At 44.7% G+C, this 14,958-nt stretch overlaps 1 non-coding gene across 1 annotated transcript; it reads right to left on the bottom strand.

Moving 5' to 3' along the window:
* Nucleotides 1–2,634: 2,634 nt before the first annotated feature.
* Nucleotides 2,635–2,825, bottom strand: LOC126012752 (U2 spliceosomal RNA). The gene has a single exon (XR_007497152.1). It is a non-coding gene; the product is annotated as a U2 spliceosomal RNA (small nuclear RNA).
* Nucleotides 2,826–14,958: the final 12,133 nt, after the last annotated feature.

Here is a 14,958-nt window from a genome sequence, read left to right as displayed (position 1 = left end):
TCTGCCTTGCAAGCGCTAGCCAAGGAAGGACCACGGTTTGATCCCCCGGCGTCCCATATGGTCCCCCCAAGCCAGGGGCAATTTCTGAGCGCTTAGCCAGGAAAAACCCCTGAGCATCAAACAGGTGTGGCTGGAAAAAAAAAAAAAAACATTAAAAAAAAAAAAAAGAAATGACTCCTGCCAATCTTGGGGAACCACATAGGATACTGGGATCGAACCTGGGTCTGTCCCGGTCAGCCATGTGCAAGGCAAACACCCTACCACTGTGCTATTGCTCTGGTCCCATAATTCCAAGATTTTTTAAATAAATGGAATATTTGTTTTATAATAAATAGTTTTTTTCTCAAAAACAACAATTTAGAGGCTGGAGGGATGGTATCAAGTAGGATGCTTGCTTGCACATGGCCAACCTAGATTTACTCCCCAGAATTTCATATGGTCCTCTGAGACATCCAGGAGAAATTCCTGAGTGCAGAGCCAGGAGTAACCTCTGAGTAACACTTTTTGGGTGTGGCCCGAAAACCAAAAAAAAACAAAAACAAAAACCACAGTTTAGGGAATCAATGTCCTAAGCACATACTTTGCATGTGGGAGATCAGAGGCATCACTTGGTCTCCCAAGCACTTCTGGGAGTGACCCCTAAGCAAAACTGAGTGTGGCCAGAGAGAGAGAGCATAGGGGATAAAGTCTTGCAGGTCCAGGTGGCTGACCCTGGTTCCATCCTCTCTGGCACTGTGTATGGCCCCTGAACACACCAGGAATGATCCCTGAGCATAAAGCCGGGAGGAATAAGCTCTGAGCATTGCCAGGTATGGCCCAAATGCCCCTAAATTTTTTTTGAATGTAATTAAAACAAATAAGAAACCCACAATCATCATTCAAGGGGGAATTTAGGAAGAGCAACCTAAAGAGTTGCTGCTTGTCAGGTTTGCCCAGGTATTTGTCTCAAATCAAGGGCGGATTTGTTTGCCATATGCTCAAGAAAATCAAGCTTCCTGAGACCAAAATGTCCAAGAAGTCTCTGGTCCTTGGAGCTTGAAGCCCAGTGCCCCCAACCCAGCACAGCATGAGTTTTATCAGTGCTGCTGTCACATGCCCAGCAGCCTTCACCTGAGCCTCAAACAAATAATTAAAAATGAATTTACCTGGGATCTCTGCAGGATCCACTACAGAGATACTCAGTAGGGCTGAGAAAGAAACTGGAAACTTTCTTTTTTGTTTTGGGACGAAACCCCAAACCCTTGGTGTTTAGGGTTTATTCCTTACTGCTCCAGGATCACTATGAATGGTTCTGAGGCAAATATATGGGGTTCTGGGGATTAAACCCAGGTAAATCACATGCAGGGTAAGTGCCCTACCTATTGTACTATTGCTCTGGCCCTGTATTGTTCTTTTTTTTATTTTGCAAGGCAGAGGAAAGACGTGTAGCCCATATCACCCAAAAGGGAATTAAGTGAAGAGGAATGGTGTACAACCAAGGTTAGACAACTGGAGTTGAAGAAGTCAGTGGGAAAGATGAGTCAGCTGACTTGGGCTCTCAGAAGCGCAACGAAGCATGAGCTGTTCAGAGGTGCCTCGGCCTGCCCCTTGGGTGCATGAGCCCATGTTTCTCTTGAGAGATTTGTGTTATTGTTCTCAATGACTCACTTTGTCCCCTTAGAGAGATATGCATTCCACCTCCTCCTGAGTTCAGAATTGACTAATGGAATGTAAGTGGACATCATGTGCCAACTCCAATAGCTTGAATATCTCCTGGTCCCTTAGCCTCTTGCTCTCTGCAGGGGACCTGTCTTTTCCTGGCTGACAGCTTGCAATCAAAACCAGCACTCAGAACCATGAGCAAACAGTTCATGTTTCAGGTGTAAGCCACTTTGATATGAAGATAGTTAGTTACCACAGCAGAAGATGAAAAAGTTGAATCCAAATTCATAGGCCCTCCTATTGACTAAACCTTTTGGTGGAGAACAAGGAGCTAAGGAAATTGATGCTGGGTTCCCCCATGGTAGCAGACAGAGCTATGCCCTACCCCAACCCCTGCTCCCAGGTTTCAAACAGGTTGTTACAAAAAACAAATTGCTGAGGTGGGGGGATCAAGAAGCCAAGTTGGCCAAGAAGCCCAGTGGCCAACAGTTCTAGTAGCCAAAGGCAAAGCAATGATGAAGCCTTGCCTTTTACCCAAGGCCCTGTTCATTGCCTTTTCTTTTCTTTTTCTTTTCTTTTTTTTTTTTTTTTTTTGTGGTTTTTGGGTCACACCCAGAAGTGCTCAGGGGAAACTCCTGGCTCCATGCTAGAAATTGCTCCTGGCAGGCACAGGGGACCATATGGGAAGCCGGATTCGAACTGATGACCTGCATGAAAGGCAAACGCCTTACCTCCATGCTATCTCTCCGGCCCCCATTGTCTTGCTCTTTTTTTTTTTTTTTTTTTTTTTGGTTTTTGGGCCACACCCATTTGACGCTCAGGGGTTACTCCTGGCTATGCGCTCAGAAGTCACCCCTGGCTTGGGGAGACCATATGGGACGCCGGGGGATCGAACCGCGGTCCGTCCTACGCTAGCGCTTGTAAGGCAGACACCTTACCTCTAGCGCCACCTTCCCGGCCCCCATTGTCTTGCTCTTTTTTTTTTTTTTTTTTTTTTGGTGCACCGTTCCCGGAAGTACTGCAATACCGGGTCGATGCGCGGAGTGGACGGAGCAAGCTCCTCTTCCGACTCCCAGCTCCAAAAATTCATTTAATATATTGTCCTCGGATAGAGGACGTATCAGATATTAAACTGATAAGAACAGATACTACACTTGATCTTAGCCAAAAGGCCGAGAAGCGATTGTCTTGCTCTTAATCTGAGTGCCATGTCTAAGAATTTTTGCCAGCAAATAAAAGTAATTGCAAATGTGAAATCATTACTAACAATTTCAAAATTGTCCACAGTGAAATTTCTCGTTGAACTTTGGGTGAACCATTGTGGCCAGGAGAACTGAAAAGCAGGAGACTTCAGTCATCTGAGTCATCTGTTCAGCCTTTTTGAAATACTGAAAAACTAGCTTGGAGATGTGTGTGTGTTCCTGCTTTTCAGGCCTCTGTTTATCTGGGACTCATGGGGAACTGCAGCTCAGTCGGCTTCAGTTCCTGAAAGGGAAGCACATTCCACAAGTGCGCACCAGAAGCTAGTGTCTGTCAAAAAAAATCAAAGGTAAAGGAGCCAAGGAGAGTGTTCCAGGCCTTCTGGGCAAGACGGCAATGGACAAATGTGCTCTGAAAGTTGCAGTCCTGACTTTAATCAACAAAATTTCTTGAGAGAGTAGAAGGGAATGTCCTGTGAGATGCTGTGAAGTCTCTAATGACTCCAATGCTTTCTTAGCCAAGGAATCTTAAGCCTTTGGGACCTGACTTTCTCAAACGGAAAAGATGAGAACAGTCCCCAGGTCTAAGGGATTGTATTGAGTGTGGATGAATTGGAGCCCATAGATCCTCAGCTCTCCCTTTCCCTCACCCATCTCTTCACTAGTCTGAGCCATTGTTGGAGGAACAGGAAGCGAGCTGATGGGATTATTGTAAGGATAAAAAAATATGGATACAGGACCGGAGATATAGCATGGAGATAAGGCGTTTGCCTTGTATGCAGAAGGACAGTGGTTCGAATCCCGGCATCCCATATGGTCCCCTGAGCCTGCCAGGAGTAATTTCTGAGTGTAGAGCCAGGAGGAACCCCTGAGCACTGCCAGGTGTGACCCAAAAACCCAAAAACCAAAAACCATATATATATATATATGCCTCGGTGTCCATAGCACTTGTCTTTCACCTCCTCTCCCACTCCTGCAAGCATCACTTCCTTGCTAATCTTACCATGGCACACACTTATCACCTTCTTAGCTTGGATAAATATTTATCCAAAATAATATTTTCCCAATATTTATACAGAAGGTTATCCAAATATTTACTCCAGAGAGTACTGGAGTTAAGGTGATTGTGTTGTATGGGACTGTGTCAGTTAAATCCCCAGTACTGCATACATTTCCCAGAGTACCACCAAGTACAAGTACCCTTTAGCACAAATTTAGAGTGGCCCCAAGCACTGCTGAATATGACCCCAAACAAAAATCAATCCCGAGATAAAGGAATTGTCTTGCATGTAACTACGACCCTCGTTCAAGTACCTGGAACTACATATTGTCTCTGAGCACTGCCAGGGGTCACCTCTGAGAACAGAGCTGGGAATAGCTCCTGAGCACTGTAGGGTCTGGTCCCAAACACATCCTCACCACCAAAGAAAATTAACAAGAGCCAGTTTCAATTTCTAGGAAAAGTGGATGGTACGGAAACTCCTATAATGCCCAGACTCACTTTCCCCAATTATTACCAACTTTAGTGGCATTAGTGGGGTTCGTTTGTTACATACAGGCAATGTGGCTCTGAGCTAAGTCAGTCCACCTCTTACCTGATGTCTTTTTTTGTTCTCAGATCCTTCAAGGCTCCTACATCTAATTTGGCCCTTCTGTCTTGTTAGACTCCTTTGGCTGTGATAATTGTTTTCTTGTTTTACAATGTCTTGACTCACTTCCTCACCTCCTCCTGATCTTTATTCAAATGTAACCTCGGGTATCTACTAACCAAATAGTCTCTATCTGCCTTCTTTGTTTTAGTGTCTCTACAATTACTCCCATCTGCCATATTTTTTCATTTTTGCTCTTTTGTCTTCCCTGACAGAAGTAATAAGCCCCAGAAGGGCAGGGAGTTTTGTCTGTCTTGTTCAATGTTGTGTCGCTGGGCGGAAGTGGGGATAGAGGGTTGTGCCTGGCACATAGGTGCTCAGTAAATGTTTACAAATTGAGAGAACAGGTATCAGAGACTGTTGAGAGTTCAAGTATTGCCAGTGTTGGCTCTGTCTCAACCAGAGGTGTGTATTTGTGTGTGTGTGTGTGTGTGTGTGTGTGTGTGTGTGTTTTGGATCACACCTGGCAGTGCTCAGGGGTTATTCCTGGCTCCAGGCTCAGAAATTGCTCCTGACAGGCACAAGGGACCATATGGGACGCCAGAATTCGAACTGATGACCTCCTGCATGAAAGGCAAACGCCTTACCTTCATGCTATCTCTCCGGCCCCTATTTTTCTTTTTGTGTGTGTGTGTGTGTGTGTGTGTTGCTGTATATTTTCTGTGTGCCCATCTGGTGGTCTCTCTTTCCTTCTCCCTTACATTTTGTTTTGTTTTGTTTTGTTTTGTTTTTGGGCCACACCCAGCGTTGCTCAGGGGTTACTCCTGGCTATCTGCTCAGAAATAGCTCCTGGCAGGCACGAGGGACTATATGGGACACTGGGATTCGAACCAACTACCTTTGATCCTGGATCGGCTGCTTGCAAGGCAAACACCGCTGTGCTATCTCTCTGGGCCCAACCCTTACGTTTTCTTAAGCAAATTTCTTTATTTTACTTCACTTAAAAACTAAAAATGTAGGGGCTGGAGCGGTGATGCAGCAGTAGGGTGGTTTTCTTGCACACGCTGACCTAGGATAGACCAAAATTAAATCCCCCAGTGTCCCATCTGGTTCCCGAAGCCAGGAGCAATTTCTGAGCGGAAAGGCAAGAGTAACACCTGAGCATCATCGGGTGTGGCCCAAAAACATTAAAAAAAGAAAAAAGAAAAACATAAGGGCTGCTCTGGGCACCACAGATAGGGCATTCACCTTGTATGGATACAACCTGGATTCGATCCCTGGCAACCCATATGGTCCCCCAAGTCTGCTAGGAGTGATTTCTGAGCCCAGAGCCAGGCGTAACCCCTGAGTGCTTCAGGGTGTTACTGTATAACACCCTTTACCAATACACATTCCCACCACCTATGTCCCCAGTTTCCCTCCCATCTCCCTGCTCTCTCAGACATTTTTCCTCTCTGTCTGTCTCTGTCTCTCTGTGTGTCTCTCTCTCTTCCTTTTTTTTTTCCTTTCAGTCACTGTGGTTTGCAATAATGTTACTGGTATTATGCATATCACTTTATCTCCTTCCAGCACCCAGTTCTTGTCCAGAGTGATAATTTCCAGCTATCATTGTCCTAGTGGTCCCTTCTCTGCCCTAACTGCACTCCCCTGCTATTTGCAACAAGCTTTCTACCCTGGACTGGTCCTCCTGGCCTTCGTCTCTGATGTCTCTAGATATTATTACCATACTATCCACCCATTATAGTCTTATTTCCCTCCAGCCAGACCAGGGATCCATCTTGGCTCATCATTTACCCCACAACAATCATGACAGGTGGTAGAGCTGCCTTCACAGGTGAGGAAATACAGCTCAGATAGACTGTAATGGAGGAGATTTTATTTTTTATTTTATTTTATTTTTATTTTTTTTGTTTGTTTTTGTTTTTGGGCCATACCCAGTGATGCTCAGGGGTTACTCCTGGCTATGCGCTCAGAAGTCGCTCCTAGCTTGGGGGACCATATGGGACACCGGGGGATCGAACCGCGGTCCATCCAAGGCTAGCGCAGGCAAGGCAGGCACCTTACCTCTAGCGCCACTGCCCGGCCCCTATTTTTTTATTTTTGGGGGTCACACCCAGCAGTGCTCAGGGTTACTCCTGGCTTCACGCTCAGAAATAGCTCTTGGCAGGCTCAGGGGACCATATGGGATGCTGGGATTCGAACCGATGACTTTCTGCATGAAAGGCTAAGGTCTTACCTTGTACTGGCGGAGATTTTAACTCCTTTCAGCAACCAGTCACCCTGAGGCCCACTTTGTAGCCCAAGTCAGCAGGGGAGGTGAGTTTTGGAGGCATATTGTTCTAGGAGGCGCTTCGGTCAGACATTTCCTGGGTCTTTGCTCTGTGAGATCCTCACTATGGCTCTGCACAGGTGAGCAGTGTGGGGTCCTGTCCAAGCTTACACAGCCAATTACCATAGGAGTAGGTGGGGAGACAGGAAGGCATAGTCCTGGCTTCCTTGAACAATGTCAGGGGCATTTATCTTTTTATTTTCAGGTCCTCAACCCTGGGCAAAGGAGTGAATGAGCAAATGCTGCTTGACTTCCACTAGCAGCATTGACTTCCACCCGGAACTTCCCTTTCCTTTAGGGCAGTGGTCGGCAAGCAGCCACATGCGGCTCTTTACACTTTTTTAATGTGGCTCTTCTGTGTGCCGGGCAGCTGCTCCTAGCCTCTATCAGTGCGCGCCCTGTGTGGCTCTCAAAATAAATTTCAATCGTGGTTTTAGCGAGATTTGGCTCAGTTGAAAAAAAAAGATTGCCCACCACTGCTTTACGGATTCTCATCCTTTATCCTGGAGAAAGGGTGGGAGTGAAATCCGGGAGAGCCTGGAATTAATCCCTCATGCCCATCAGAGTGGAGAGAGGTTGCTGCTTCCCACATCCCAACTTTTGGTGATTACAGATCACTTAGGAATCCTGCAAATACTGAGCATCTATACATGTATGATTTTATTCCCTGAGTAGATGAAAGAATGAAAGCCTACCCTCACCTTTTTTTTTTTTCTTTTTTGGCTTTTGGGTCACACCCAGCGGCACTCAGGGGTTACTCCTGGCTCTGCTCAGAAATCGCTCCTGGCAGACACGGGGAACCATATGGGATGCCAGGATTCGAACCAAGGATCAGCTGTGTGCAAGGCAAATGCCCTATCGCTGTGCTATCTCTCCAGCCCCCTACCCTCACCTTTCAATCCCTTCTTCCTCCTTCATTTACTACCCATCCCCAAAATCTCAGGTTCCCTTCTCAACTAATAGAACCTACTTCCTAGATTTACTTAGGGAACATGAGTTAATTTATATCTGATGAAATTGGAGAGATGGTGATACAAAGGCAAGGTGCTTGCTCATAATTGACCCTATTTGATCCCAGTCACCACAACCTGCTCCTCAAGCATCTCCAGGCATGATCCCTGAGCACAGAGCCAGGAGTAAGCCCTTAGTATCATGGAATGTGGCCCAAAACATATATATGTATGTCTGGCACAAACACAACCTAAATATCAGTCCTCGTCATCACCATTATCTCCCTACGGGAGTCTGTTTTCTCAGCTGTGAAATGGGAATTTATTTCTAAATTCAATAAATTGTTGATCATCAGCTTTGTGCCTAGTTCTGAGGCATTTACAGAGACCAATGGGGCACTGTCAGAGAAATATGCATTCTGGTGTGATGGGCAGCCAAGAATTAAAACTAAAAAAAAAAAATAAAATAAAAAAGTTAAAACTCGGGGCCGGGCGGTGGCGCTGGAGGTAAGGTGCCTGCCTTGCCTGCGCTAGCCTAGGACGGACCGCGGTTCGATCCCCCGGTGCCCCATATGGTCCCCCAAGAAGCCAGGAGCAACTTCTGAGCGCATAGCCAGGAGTAACCCCTGAGCGTCACAGGGTGTGGCCCAAAAACCAAAAAAAAAAAAAAAAAAAAAAAAGTTAAAACTCAGTTGGAGAAGGTCACAATTTAGGAAAAGACTTTAAGGACCTCAGAGTTGGGCTAAATAAGTGAGGGTGGGAGGTGATAGATTTCTACTCCATTTAGCATATGTATCGTGTACGTGTGAAAAGATTTGGAGTAAGCATCAGTTGTTCATACCGATTAAACTGAAAAGGGAATAAGAGGGAGGACCCCAGGTTCAAGGCAGGAAAATAAAGATTTAAAGGTTGGGAAGAACAAACCAATTTATATTTAGATTTTTTTACCTGAAATATTAAATTTCATATTTTGTTTGATTTTTTTGGAGGGTCACATCTGGAAGTGCTTATGGCTTAATTCTGTCTCTGCACTCAGGGATCACTCCTGGTGGGACTCGGGGGGACCTATGGGATTCTGGGGATCCAATCTGGGCCAGCCACATGCAAGACAAGAGACCTATCCACTGTATTATCATCATTCAAGTTCCTGAGGTATTGTCTTAGTCTTTAAAAATTGCGCTAAATGATGTAATTCTTTAGATATTTACCTTTTATGAAAAATGAAATTTTAATTTTTAGTTTTTCTATCAGCCGACAAGTCACACCGCCCCCTGGTGGCAGAATACTAAAAAGGCGCTTTTGTTTTATTCTGTTTGAAGTGAATAGAGCACTGAGCTCAACTTTTAGACACTACCTGAAAGTCACTCCAAAGCAATTCTCCCTTTTGTCCCTCACTCACTCCTTGGTTAAAACTCCACTTTCGGGGCCGGAGAGATAGCATGGAGGTAAGGCGTTTGCCTTGCATGCAGAAGGACGGTGGTTCGAATCCCGGCATCCGATATGGTCCCCGAGCCTGCCAGGAGTGATTTCTGAACATAGAGCCATGAGTGGCCCCTGAGCGCTGCCTGGTGTTTACCCCCCCCAAAAAAAAACCTTCACTTTCATAGTTGAGGTTCCCAGATTCCCAGATTTCTGCTTAAACTACAGGTGCTCCAGTATTTTAGCAGTCAAGACCCCCAGATCTTCCTCCCCTTTCTTCTTAGTGAAGAGAGAGTAGGCCCCCTCTTTCTTTACATTGCTGCTAACACTGTCCAAGTTAGCAACCAAAGATTCAAGGGAAGGTGGGAAGAGAAAAGGGCTGGAGCTCCTTCTTTGCATACAGGAGGTAACATTTGATCCCCCACACCACCTTATGGTTCCTGAGCACTGCTTGGGAGTAACTTGGAGCACAAAGCTGGGAGTACCATTTGAGCACCACCAGGCGTGTGATTCAAAAGCAAACAAATAAAATAAATAAATATAAAAAAGGGAAGGTTGGGATCGGAGAGATCGCACAACAGTAGGGCATTTGTCTTGCAATCAGCCAACCCAGTACCAATGGTGGTTTGAATCCAGGCATCCCATGTGGTACCCCATACCTGCCAGGAGCAATTTCTGAGCAGAAAGCCAGGAGTGACCCTGGGCGCCACCAGGTATAACCCAAAAACAAAAACCAAAAACAAGGGGGAGGGGAAAAGGTTGATGATTGCTAGCCACCGGCACACATTTGGTTTGCAGAGCGCCTGGGTTGAATACCCTGACACCACATCTTCCACTTCCCTTGCCCCCAGCACTACCAGAAGAGGTCCCACCATGGCTGGGTGTTCCCCACCCCTCCAAAGAAAAAGAAAAGAAGAAAAGCTTACAAGTTTCTACTGCAATGGTAGGGGCCAGGAGACCTCTGAGCTCTGAGCCCTTATGAGGTGGTGCAGCTCATCCCAGCTTCTCAGGGACTGACATTGGACTGCTCATTGGCAAGAATCCCCTGAGCCTCCTTGAACTTTGCTTGAGAGCACCCCCCAAAACAAACAAAAAAACGTGCTGAGAGGCCAGAGAGATAGCACAACCGTAGAGCATTTGCCTTGAAGGCCGCCAAACCAGGACAGACGGTGGTTCGAATCCCAGCATCCCATATGGTCCCCCGAGCCTGCCAGGAAGATTTCTGAGCACAGAGCCAGGAGTAACCCCTGAGCACTGCCAGGTGTGACCCCCCCCTCTAAAAAAAATAAATAAAACCTGGGGCTGGAGAGACAGCATGGAGGTAAGGCGTTTGCCTTTCATGCAGGTCGGTGGTTAGAATCCCGGCATTCTATATGGTCCCCTGAGCCTGCCAGGAGCGATTTCTGAGCATAGAGCCAGGAGTAAACCCTGTGCGCTGCCGGGTGTGACCCAAAAACCAAAAATCAAAACAAACAAACAAACAAACAACCTGCTGACTTCTTCCTGGGTGTCTTTGTAGATTTTTAGACTCTCTGAGCTTCACTTTTAAATGCAGGGTCCGGAAGCCCCCCAGGGGGGCCCGGCCAGCAGGAATTAGCTGGGGAAGCTTCTCAGACGACTGCACTCCTATTTTGCTGAGTGAAGGCACAACCACACCTGTAAGAATTCTGAGAGAGGTTAATAATAAAGACCCAAGGCAGCGTCTCACTGTTCAAGGGTACCTTTATTGGCTACAGTTCCTTCTTATATAGTGAAGGAGAAGGGGGCAGTACAAAGGTGATGTCAGTCATACTTTTGGCGCGAAGGCCCATACAAGGCAAGGATATATATCAGGTTTCAAGGAACAAAGAAAGTGAAGCATTCTCTAAATAAGGAAGTGGGCAGTGGGCTAGGGGGCTGGATGACCTTCAAGTTATGATGAACGTGCTGTTTCTATGGAAATTTCTAGTGACCTTCTAGCTGCATTCCTAATTGCTTGACTATCAGGAGCTGGTGCAAGATGTGCTTGCCTCAGTGATCTTGAACAGACAATGTAGCATACACTTATTGATAATAGCCTAGTTCACTCCGGATTGTGGTCTTAAGGAGTGAGGCCTAGTTTCTGATAACGGTACCAGACAGTGTTGCTCTCCTCCGGGCTAGAGTTAATTATATCTTGCAGCTGCATGCCTTTCTCTTTAGCTCAAAAAATTCACAGCAAGACTGCAAAATGGCTTTTAGGTGAAAAGCTGGGCTATGGCAGAATGAACAGCAATATGGCCTCAAACAAGTCAGTCCCCAACATCTCCCCCTTTCTCTTCTAATAAAAGAAGGAAAGTCGTGAGCGGGTGGTAGAACCGTGTCTTAGGCTACAAGGTTTGACCAGGTCGGACACGGCCAAAGCCGCATTTAAAAGATGGCTACAAACGCCGTGGGTGTGCACAGGGATCCGAATTATGCGCTGTAGCCTTTTAGGGCCGTGCCCTAACTGGGACCTTGCTAATCCCGTCGTAGGTGTCTCCACAGCCGAGAGCACAAGTGCCGGAGCGAGCTCCGCTTGTTAGCTATGCGCTCTATCTCCTGGAAACTTAGTGGCTGGAAAGGCGGCTTGGTGACTAAAGCCAAGTTTTCACAGGAGTCACGCGGGGTTAGATGCTGGTAGTTAACCTGAATAGAGGTTTTTGCCTGTTCATCTACCTGGTTCTTAATAAAGGCAGTGATTTTGCGGAAAATCCATGGGCCAAGAGAAAAGAGCAGCATGAGGCTAACGAGTGGGCCCAAAATAGTGGGCAAGATTGTGTGGAGCCAAGGGGAAGAGAAAAACCAATCCTGATACCAACCTTGTTCTACATCGAAATGTTTTTCAAAATCTTTTATACCATCACCAATATGTTGAACGCTGTTCCTAACTAATCCAGTTTTGTCTTTAAAAATACAACATTGTTCCTTAAGGGCTACACAGACTCCCCCCTCTTTCATAAGGGCAAAATCTAAAGCACGACGATTTTGGAGAACAACATCAGCAAGGGAACTAACAGTATCTGTGAGAAATTGCAGACTAGTTTTGATTTCATTAATGTCTTGTTCCACTGCTTGAGTAAGAGTGCAGAAATTGGATTGAGAGGATACAAGAGAGTAGATACCAGTGCCAGCGCCAGTAGCAGTGCCAACAGCAAGGAGAACTGCAAGTGTAACGGAGGTGAAGGGCTCACGACGGTGTCTAGTGAGGGATTGAGAAGAATGTGGATAAGGTGAAGTGCCTGTAGAGGGAAAAGTATATTTTGAATGAATGGTGATTTTTGGAATAAGAATAACGAGAATACAGTAATCATGTGAAAGGAGAAAAGAAGAACGAATGATGAAGGGAGTAAGGCCAGAAGCATAGGCAAAATAAGTACCATTAGGAGCTAACAGATAGGGTTTTGAAGAGGAAGAATTGTAGATGTCAATAGTTTCGTTGCACACGTCAAGTAATTGGCTAGGAAGCAGGGAGTCGTTAGGCTTAATGCAGAGGCCAGAGCCTACGACTTGTCCGACTGTAATGCCATGTTGAGGTTGTGTGTTCCAACGGAGGTCAGAGGGGTTGGAGGTTGAGGAAAGGTTGCCAAACACTGCAACACCTTCATAGAAGGGGGGACGAGGAGAAAAACAAAGCCAACATTGTTCATAGGCAGGATCTGTAAGGGCAAGAGCAGAGGCATTCATGAGATTGAGAATAACCTGAGAGGACGGAGAAGGACCGGAAGGCATAGTGAGTTGTCGGAGAGAAGGGGGTGCAGAAGGAAGAGGAGGGGGAGGAGAAGGCACGCGAAGTGGAGAACCTGAATTAGGGTGAAGAAAAGTATTAGAACCAATGGCGAGGGGGCGAGAAATTGGCAGTTGTTTAAGTAAACGGAGGGAAAAAAGAAGTCCAGGGTCGTTACCCCGAATGTAAAGTTTGAGTCCCCATTGTACAGCTTGAGTCCAGTGATGCTGACGTCCAGCAGCAGTAAAATTGATGAGGATGGGGTTACACCAACCACGGGTAGCAGAGGATGCATCACAGTTCAGAAAAGGAGGAGTCGGGGGTCGTGAAACGGTGATGAAGTCCCAGGAGGAAGAGGGTTTCCAATAAGCAGTTCTGGTGGTTTCACAGCCCCAGGAGGCGCAAAAGTGTTGGTTATGAGCGCCACACTTATAGTCGCTGGAACGGGGCCAGTGGTGACCAGGGCAGACGTAGAAGGTGGTGAAGGGGTGGCGTAGTACATCACGGCGAATAACAGAGTTGCAGCCACCGCTAGCAGGGGAGTAATAGTCATCAGGGTCAACAGCACGAGGTTGAGGCAGGCGGAAATTGGAGGTTTGGTGGCAATGGTGGGCATCCAAGGCAGCTAGGCAGAGTGTCTAATTCAGCATTGTCAAAGGTGGAGTCAGTTAGAAACAGGTTTGCAGGAATGGCGGCTAGCAGGAGGTTTATAAGAAAACAGCTTGGCAGGAGGCAAAATGGTTACTTCATATAAAAATTAAGAATTTACTTAGTTTTTTGGCTTGGGTATACAGGCAGAAAACATTAGCAATATACATTACACTAGTTATTTTGGAATACCACGGGAATGTTATTTGACCTCTGTTAGACTTTGGCATAAAAGAAATTTTATAATTAACAATTGCTAATTAAAAAATTTTTTTAAACAATATAAAGGATTTTTCTTAAACTTTTAGTTATTATGTTAAAGCTGGATGCTATTTTTTAGCCATAAATACATATTCTATAGGCCTGAACTTACACATAACAGGAAAGCCGGGTGACTGCAAAGTCCAGAAATTCTCCAGGGAAAAGTTATCCCCGATGGCCATTGAGAAATCTGGGGTTTGCCATCTCCCACACCTTCCGCCATGTTCTTAGAAGGACAAAGCTAGCTTAATACATAATTTTTAACACATGATTTTTAGTTGCAAGATGCCAGTTTGTGAACTGACCAGACTGAACCAGGTTGAAAAAATTAATTGAAATTTGAAAAATGGATAAGGCTTTAAAAATTGTATTATTATAAAATGTAGAGATAACAAACAGACAAAACACAAACAGACAAAACAAAACAACACTAAACACAACATTTTACACTTGTGGCCACTTTCATTCATCACAACAGACACATAAACAGATAAAAGGAGTGATTTAAGACTTATTTATAAAAAATTGACAAGCGCTTTTAAATATTTAGCTAGCATGTTTGTGAGAAGAAGAAAAGAAAAAAAATTTTGTAGAAAAACTTTTTTAGTTTTGAGAAGTACTTAATGTAGATGGAGTGGAACTTTGCTGAAAATAAATTTTGAGGTTTAGATTTAACACAAAACATTTTTAAAACAACTTTAATTTGAAGTTTAAAACATTAAGTAAAATGGTTAATGAGCACTGTAGAAGGAGTCTTTACTTGGAAGTATGAAATGATTTGCTGAAAATGAATAGGTTTTCTTTAAATTGGTTTTGCAGTAGAACAGTAAGACAGCTGCAATAAAGTGTTAAAATTTTTATGATTAAACACAATAGCATGAACTATGATTATTAAAGGTATAAAAACTGACTTTTTTTTTTTAAAAAACAAACAACTGTTTTTACTATGAAGACTTTAAGTGAATAATTTGTAAAAAATATTATATACCAAATTAACTAAATGCTTAGATTATTATAAAATATAGTTAAAGACATCTGATGCATTTACACACTTAAAACTTAAGACTAAAATTATATTTAATACTAGTTAATTTGCTTATAAAGTTTAGTTATTTTTATATATTACTTATAAAATTATATATAATATATTTTTCATTTATATTATTTTTTCACTGCGACACAAATATACAGATTTGTA

This window comes from Suncus etruscus, chromosome 6, assembly GCF_024139225.1.
Source record: "Suncus etruscus isolate mSunEtr1 chromosome 6, mSunEtr1.pri.cur, whole genome shotgun sequence".
Taxonomy (NCBI): Eukaryota; Metazoa; Chordata; class Mammalia; order Eulipotyphla; family Soricidae; genus Suncus; species Suncus etruscus.
This window is presented reverse-complemented; position numbering and strand designations above follow the sequence as displayed.